Here is a 7,735-nt window from a genome sequence, read left to right as displayed (position 1 = left end):
CATTAAAAGCCATGTTACTCATACATGCTACAACATGGATGAATCTCAATACCATTATGCTAAGTGAAATAAGCCAGGCACAGTTAGTGCCTATGTGATTTTATTTATCAGACATTTCTAAAAAGGCAAAACTATTAAGAAATCAGACCAGCGGTTGCCAGAAGCTGGGAGTGAGAGAAGGGAATTAATTTCAAAGGGGCACAAAGGAACTTTTTGAGGTGATGGCAATATTCTACATCTTAATTGTGGTGGTGTTTATATTGTATACACTTGTCAAAAATCATCAAACTATCCTTAGAAAGAATGAATTTTATTGTATGTAAGTTACTCCTCACTTAAATAAACTTAGCAAGACTTCTGAATACATGATCAATACAGTGAAATAAACTATTTTTTTATGTAGCAATAAATAGAAAATGAAGTAAAAATACCATTTACAGCAGTGTCAATAAGCAACAAATTACCTAAGAATACATGTAAGAGATGCACATACCTCTCCACAGAAAACTAAGAAATATTACTGAAAATAAAGATCAAAATAAACAAAAGATATAACAAGTTCATCAACTGGAAGACTAAATGTAGAAACAAATCAATTCACCCAAGTCTAAACTGATCTGTAGATTAAATGCAATCTCAGTCAAAATCTTGGCAAGTTTTTTCTTTAACGAAAATTGAGACGCTGATTTTAAAAAGTTCTATGAAAGTGCAGAATGCTAAGAAGAGCCAAGGCAATCTTGAAGAAAAAAGTGGGAGGATTCACACTATCAGATAATAAAACTTATCATAAAGCCACAGTAATTTAAGTGGGTTTGATATTAGCTCAAGGATGGACAAAAAGACCCACCCATATCAGTTACCTGATTTATGACATGAGTGACACTAAAATACACTGAGAAATAGACAATGCTGGACTAATTTGATAAGCAAGGTAAAACAACAAAGTTGTTAAAAGAAAACAGAAGAGACTACCATCATGACCTTGGGATAGGCAAATATACAACAGGACACAAAAAAGCATAACTACTAAAAAAGATTAGATTTCAATAAATAAGAATCTCTACCAAAATATGCCATTATGAGAGTGAAAGGGCAAAACACAGAATCTGAGAAGATATTTGCATTGTACACACTATGGAAAGGACTTATATCCAAAATATAAGAGAATTTCTACAAACCAAGAAACCCAAGGAGAAAAAAGGGCAAATTTTTCCACAAGGCAGGATATATAAATAGACAAAAATCTTATGTAAAAGTGCCTAATTTCATTAGTCATCTCGGAAGTGCAAATTCAACCCTCAAAGCAATACTTATACACAACCAAACAGAACGACAGGAAAAAAAAGAAGAAAATTAAACAATACTGAGTGTTGGCAGAGATGTAGAGCAGTAAGAGACTTGTACGTGGCTGCTGTGAACAGAAATTGATACAACCACCTGGGGAAACTGACATTATCTATTAAAGCTAATCATACACATACCCTAAGACCTAGTAATTTTACTCATACTATTACAATGTATACATATGGGCACCAAAAATATATACAAAAATGTTATTGTCTCCAGTATACTTAAGAGCTAAAATCTGGAAACAATCCAAATGCCCATTAATAGTAAATTGGATTTTTAGAGGTATGGTATACTCACAAAACGGAATACCATACAACAACTTTAAAAGGACAAACAAAACAATACTACATAGCAATGAAAAAGGGGAAACCACTATTATACAGTGTGGATGAATTTCACAAATGTAATGTCAAGGTTTTGTAAGAAAAAACAGTACGAAAACGACATATTGTTTGCTAGGCCCACCACCTAGAAAACTCTGTAAGTTTATTTATATGAAGTTGAAAAAAAGAGTCAGTACTAATCTATAGTGATGAAAGTCAGAATAGTAGCTTTCTTTGTTGGGGGAAATGTCTGGGAAGTGGCAAGGGAGGTTTCTGAGAGTATGGTTATGGGCCACATCTTGATCAGGTGGATGGTTAAACAGGTATGTTCAATTTGTATAATTATATACAACAGCAACAGGATTTGTGTATTTTCCTGTATATATATTATAGTCAACATAAGTTTACAAACAAAATGAGAGTAACAGACTCTCATTAAAAAACGTAGCATCAATTCTTTTGGAACATACCATTATATCAATTTTCACACGTCGACCAAGAATAAGTAAAAGAAATAAGTACACGGGAAGCTTCTTCTAAACGTTACAAATATATTCTTCTAAGAATATGGTTCCCAGAATTTAGCTAAATTTCGCCAGTGTGGTAATGATAGTGTGTATTAAAGAGTAGAAATCTAAACATAAGGTAGATTTCAAATGACTCCATTTTACTACTGGATAATTTTAATTTTACTATAAAAGACAGGCAACCAGAGGCCCTATCTCAAAAATAAGATTAGTGCATACATTTGCATGATGAATGAAATTTTCCCAGAAATTCAGGAATCTAAGCCTTCAGTGTATATCTCACTACTATTAGTTGGAATCCTTCCAAGTGCTAGGGCAAGGGAGTGAAAATGTTAGTCACTGCCAAATTCTCACAGCGTATTTCCTTGGCCCACCACCTAGAAAACTCTGTAAGTTTATTTAGTCAACCAGTCTGCTTTAAAATTCTTCTATGTAGATCACCCATTTGTGTTTAAACATTGCTATTAAACATTTTTAGAATAAGATTTTTATTAATCCAACAAATTTATAAAGAATATAAATTAATTACTGCAGTACCCTGTAATTATCATAAAATTACCTAACAGAAAATACCTTGCTGGCCGCTTTAGAAACCTTTGAAATATATTACTATTCTCTTTCTATATATATACATATACATGATGTTGTATTCTGGTGGAGAAGCAGCTCATGAAAAGGTGACTCAAGTTTACTGAGTGAAGAATACACACAAATTTATTTAGAACATGAATGACCATGTTTGCAACAAAACCACAAAATATCAAACGTTAAGATGGCCATAACACTCTGTGGTCAAGGAGCATACATGTACACAATTTATTGGATTAGTGCAATTTCAGAGGCATGAAACCTGACATGGTGAGATATAGTATGTTATCAGGGGGGAAAAATCATTAAATTCCTATAGAAGTTTTAGGAAGATATAAAGGCTAGATGATTTTGTTTTAACTTTCTTTGGAAAGTTCTTATATTTCATTTTTTTCTTTGTAAAATGTTTCCAAGTTCATTTGCTCAGTATTTGTTTAAAATAAGCTAATAACTTAAAACAACTAAGAGTTGTTTTGACTGTAAGCATGTCATGCATGTTCTATTGGATCAAGGAGAAAATTAAAACAAGATATCCTCTGTAAAGCAAATATATTTATTATGCACTTTCATATACATAGGGATTTTTGCTTAATATAATACAAGGAATAAAATAAACTTTTACAATGTGAAATTCAATGTACATTTTAGGCTATTTACATACCCCAAACCAAGGGAAAAATAAAAAGAAAGTATTTGTCTGCAACTACATTTGCTGAGAAGTATAAATGGAGGACATTAAACAAACATTTGCATAGCCAAATAATATTGAGAAAAGTATTTACTCCTGTTTTTTAAGTAGTGAACTATTTTTGGTGAGGGCTCTGGTGGGGGTGGGGGTGAGGACGAGGGACAAAGACACCGGCTGTATTTTGTGGTACGCACTGAGTTCTGCTCAATTTTCCTTCCAAAACTTTTCCTACAAACACTCAGATTTTTATTTTTCATTACTGTACTTTTTTTATCACTTCCCTTATTAGCAACTCATGACTTTTAGAGAATGGGCACAGATGGAATGTTATAAAAACGTTGTAAGCACAGGACATCATAAGTGTGTGGTGGTATCAGGTGATTTACAAAAGTTAAACATTTTAATTTTTCTAATAGCTACTTAGGAGTCTTATATTTGGGGGACTTAATTTTACTCTTTTTAGTGGAGCAAATGCCACTTTCAGTCATGGTATTAAATCCCTCACAAAAACAAATAGGCAAAGCAAGGCAGGGCATCTTCAGCACCCTTATCATCCTATCCTAACTAAAAGCCATTTCTGTCCTATTCCAAAACATAACATAAAAACATCCAGAGGAATACTTACTTTTGAAAACCCATATTTTTCCAACAGGTTCTCTTCCTACCAACTGTTTCAAGTGTTTATAATATGGATATGAAAACATTTAGCTCTTTGAAAAACATAAATCCCTTATGTAATGAGTCATATCTTTGCCCTTTGGCCACAAGGTGCATTTTTGTAAAAAACAATAAAATTAAATAAATACAATTCCAATAATTCAAGGTTAATAGAAAAACTGGCAGCTTTCGGGGTTCTCTTTCTAAAGAAAAATACACCTAAGAAATTAGAGCTTCATCTTCTACAGTAATGTAAATGTACTGTATTTGAGATATGAGTAATATTGGTTCTAATAACAGTATGTGTTCATATCTATTAATAGAATCATTAACACTTTTAAGGCTACTTTGCAAGAGTCCTATTCAGTGTATTTAAGAAATGTCCCATAGGGACAAAAATTCAACACTTGAAACATTCACATTCGATATCAACATTGCCATGTCACCTTAACATCAATTGAACTTATCTCCTATTCCTGATTATGACTTACTGATGACATAAACAAATTGAGTTTTGCTGACTTTGAAAAACAAAAGCAAAAGTAAAAGCCTTACATGAAGATTCAAGTGAAACATTTATCACAGCCAATTACACCTGTCTATTTCGGTGAACAATGCATCACATGTGTCCTTCATATATGAAGATGACATTACTGACCTCTGTTACTAAGATTTTTTTCCAGTAGTAGCAATGGTTTTGTGCTGAATCTCCAAATTCTCTTTCCTCATTCCTCCTTCTTATCAACAGCAGATGGAAAAAATAGAATTTCTGGGTTTTGTAAGATTCTCAGGGCTTATTCAAAGATCAAACCTACAACCTTTGCTTCTAAACAATAAATTCGAACCTTTCTAGACATATACACAACCCATGTAAGCTAGCTCCACTGGTTCAGCCTCGGAGGCCGAGGCTGTGGGTCACGTGCTCATCTGAGCGGTCAACTTTGTTTCCCTTGGTCACAGATTTCACCCTTAACCCTGGCATCAGTCATTCTGCAAGCAATTGTCCAAAGAAGAAAACAGGAAAGAGTATGTGGACAGAAAAGTGCAAATCCATCGCTATTGTTTATCAAATGCCAATAAAAAAATACACATGTGCTATGACTGACAGGTTAGTGGTATCATCTGAGAAGGACAGCAACATATTACATTCATCAAGAATATTCACCCAACTAACCACGAAAATTGATCCAACTGATTTTGAGTGAGGGCTACTTTAGTCGTGCAGTGATTTACAAAATAGAAACAATGGAAAGAGAGGCCAGCATTAAAATATACACTGGTAAATTACACTTTATTTAACTGATCAGAAGAGATAGATGAATTGTTCAGGGATCAAAACTCTACACTCAGATAGACGGGTGCGCCTCCCTCTAGAGACACACGCCGCTGAGGCATGGCTCTGTCCCTGAGAATTTTCATGCCTCAGGAATGATAGTCTGTCTTCCTGGAGGTGGAATGAGGAGTGAGTGGAAGGTGAAATTGTATCCCAGTGAAGGAGACAGAACTTTGTTCTGCCTATAGTCTGGGTTTTTTTTTTTTTTGACAGCTTTAGCCAGAGATTAGGAGGATTCTACTGGGAAATTCAAATTTAAACTACTTAGAGCAGCTCCCTAAAATACTAGAAATTATTTCTTTAAAAAAATCTGTCAAGAAACCATTTTTCACCTCAATGTGGCATTAAATAGAAACTCATTTTTAACCAGTGCTGAAGGTGTAGGAACATAAAATAGTTGTACAATTTATTTTATTGAGCAACATTTTTAAAGATACAAGAAACAAGCCATACACTACAACGATGCAAATGGGACTGAAACAATATGCTTAAGTTTTGTTTGCCACAAAACGAAAAAAATAAATACAAGAAACACTGCCTTTTCATATATATTTGATCATGGCACATGCACATTTATCAAATCTTAACTTAAAATACTTTACTCAAAAATTTTTTCTGCTTTCATCAGGGAACTGCAGTATATCTCTGCACTAAAAAAAGTGCTTATTCTTGTGTAGTGAATACAAAGCACACAAAATAAAATTTTTAAGCACAGAAGGTTACACTGAGAAGGCAGCCTTACTATTTAGGCACATTACAGTAATTAAGGTAACTGTACTGCAGAGATCACATTCTTCATTTTGTTTTCAGCAAATCAACAGGCATTTTATGTTTCCATCCAGTAGCTGAAGAACCACTCCAATCACAATGTCTTCTGTTTCACAGAATAGGAAACTAATGCAAAAGTTAAAAAAAAATTAATTTCTACATTATACTTACTATATAACTACATATAGTTTTAAGACCCTATATAAGAATATATATATATATTTTTACTATGTAAAACACAAAGTAAACTTGTCTATTAGATTCATTATTTAACTTCTAAGTCACTTGCAAAGATTCCACAAAGTGTTTACCTTAATTCATGTGTTTTACTGTTTAATATATCTTTACACTTTGCCTTTACAAAAGGTATCATACGAGTTGGAGGGTTGTGCCATCAGAACAAAATATTTTTAAAATAAATCACATTGGAGAATGAATTAACTACTTTATAAAAATTATTTTTGAATGAGATTTGACCAGTGATCCATAGATTCACATTGAAGGGTATTTATTATTAGAAGGTATGGGGAATTTACTTATAAGAATGTTTCACCTAAAATACTCCTAAAATATATCTCCAAAGACGAAAGAAGTAAAAGAAAGAGATTTCAGTTTGCTAAAGGAAAGAGTACAATTTTGTTAGAGGATAAAAAATGATTAAGCAAAATGGGATAAATATACTGGTAGCATAAATTAGCAAAGATTCCTAATGAAATCTTCAGATTTATCTCCAAAACAAGAAATGTGCTTCTGAAAAAGTATCCATAATATACAATTATGTACCTATTTTCCCACTAATTCCCCCATACAATTAGTGAAGCATCCATTAAGGCTTACACATTTAATTCTTATGTCTAAATATATTGGACCCTAAATACCCTCTTGCTAAGACATACACCTATTCTTGGTGTGTGTGAACTTTAATTGGAAGTTTCTTAAGACATCTGTCACAATAAAAACTACCTTTTGCTGATGAAATCTTTGCCTTCTTTCCGAGTGAAAAGGAAGGCAATTAACATTCATTAACCATCTACTCAAACCAAAAAGATGAGTATTACAAAAACAGCCCCTTCCTCTGTTATCATCAGAGAACTTTTAAGAAGGAAAACGATTGTATAGGAAGGAATTATTAATCTGAGATCCATAAATAGTATATTCATTTATTCACTTATTCAACACATTTTTACTGAGAAACTACCACAGGTCCAAGCAGTATTCTAAGTACAGGGAATATACTGGTGACCAAAACAGATAAAAATCTCTACCTTCACAAAGCTTACATTTTAGTTGGGAGGAGAAAAATAATAAACATAATAATAAATAAAATATATAAAGATGTTAAATATTAAGTACTTTGGATAAAATGAAGCAGGAAAGGGAAAAGCAAGCATGGGAGGTGGGAAAATTCAAATTCAAAAGGGTGATACGGGAAGGTCTTGCCGAGAGGATGGCATCTGAATAGTGACTAGGTAAGGAAATTGGCCATGTGAATATTAGGGAA

The 7,735-nt window shown here is 33.0% G+C and overlaps 1 protein-coding gene across 2 annotated transcripts in view; it reads right to left on the bottom strand.

The window, feature by feature from the left end:
• Positions 1-3,320: 3,320 nt before the first annotated feature.
• Positions 3,321-7,735, bottom strand: part of ANKRD50 (ankyrin repeat domain 50) — a 55,288-nt gene continuing 50,873 nt past the window's right edge. For both annotated transcript variants that reach the window (XM_087437648.1, XM_014784537.2), the window contains exon 5: positions 3,321-6,360. The gene's annotated coding sequence lies outside the window, so the exon portion shown is untranslated. The remainder of the gene's footprint in view (positions 6,361-7,735) is intronic.

The sequence above is a fragment of the Ceratotherium simum genome, chromosome 12 (assembly GCF_057802395.1).
Source record: "Ceratotherium simum simum isolate JZ-2026a chromosome 12, ASM5780239v1, whole genome shotgun sequence".
NCBI classification, from domain to species: Eukaryota; Metazoa; Chordata; class Mammalia; order Perissodactyla; family Rhinocerotidae; genus Ceratotherium; species Ceratotherium simum.
Note: the sequence above shows the minus strand (reverse complement) of the source record. Positions and strands in the feature narration are given on the sequence as shown.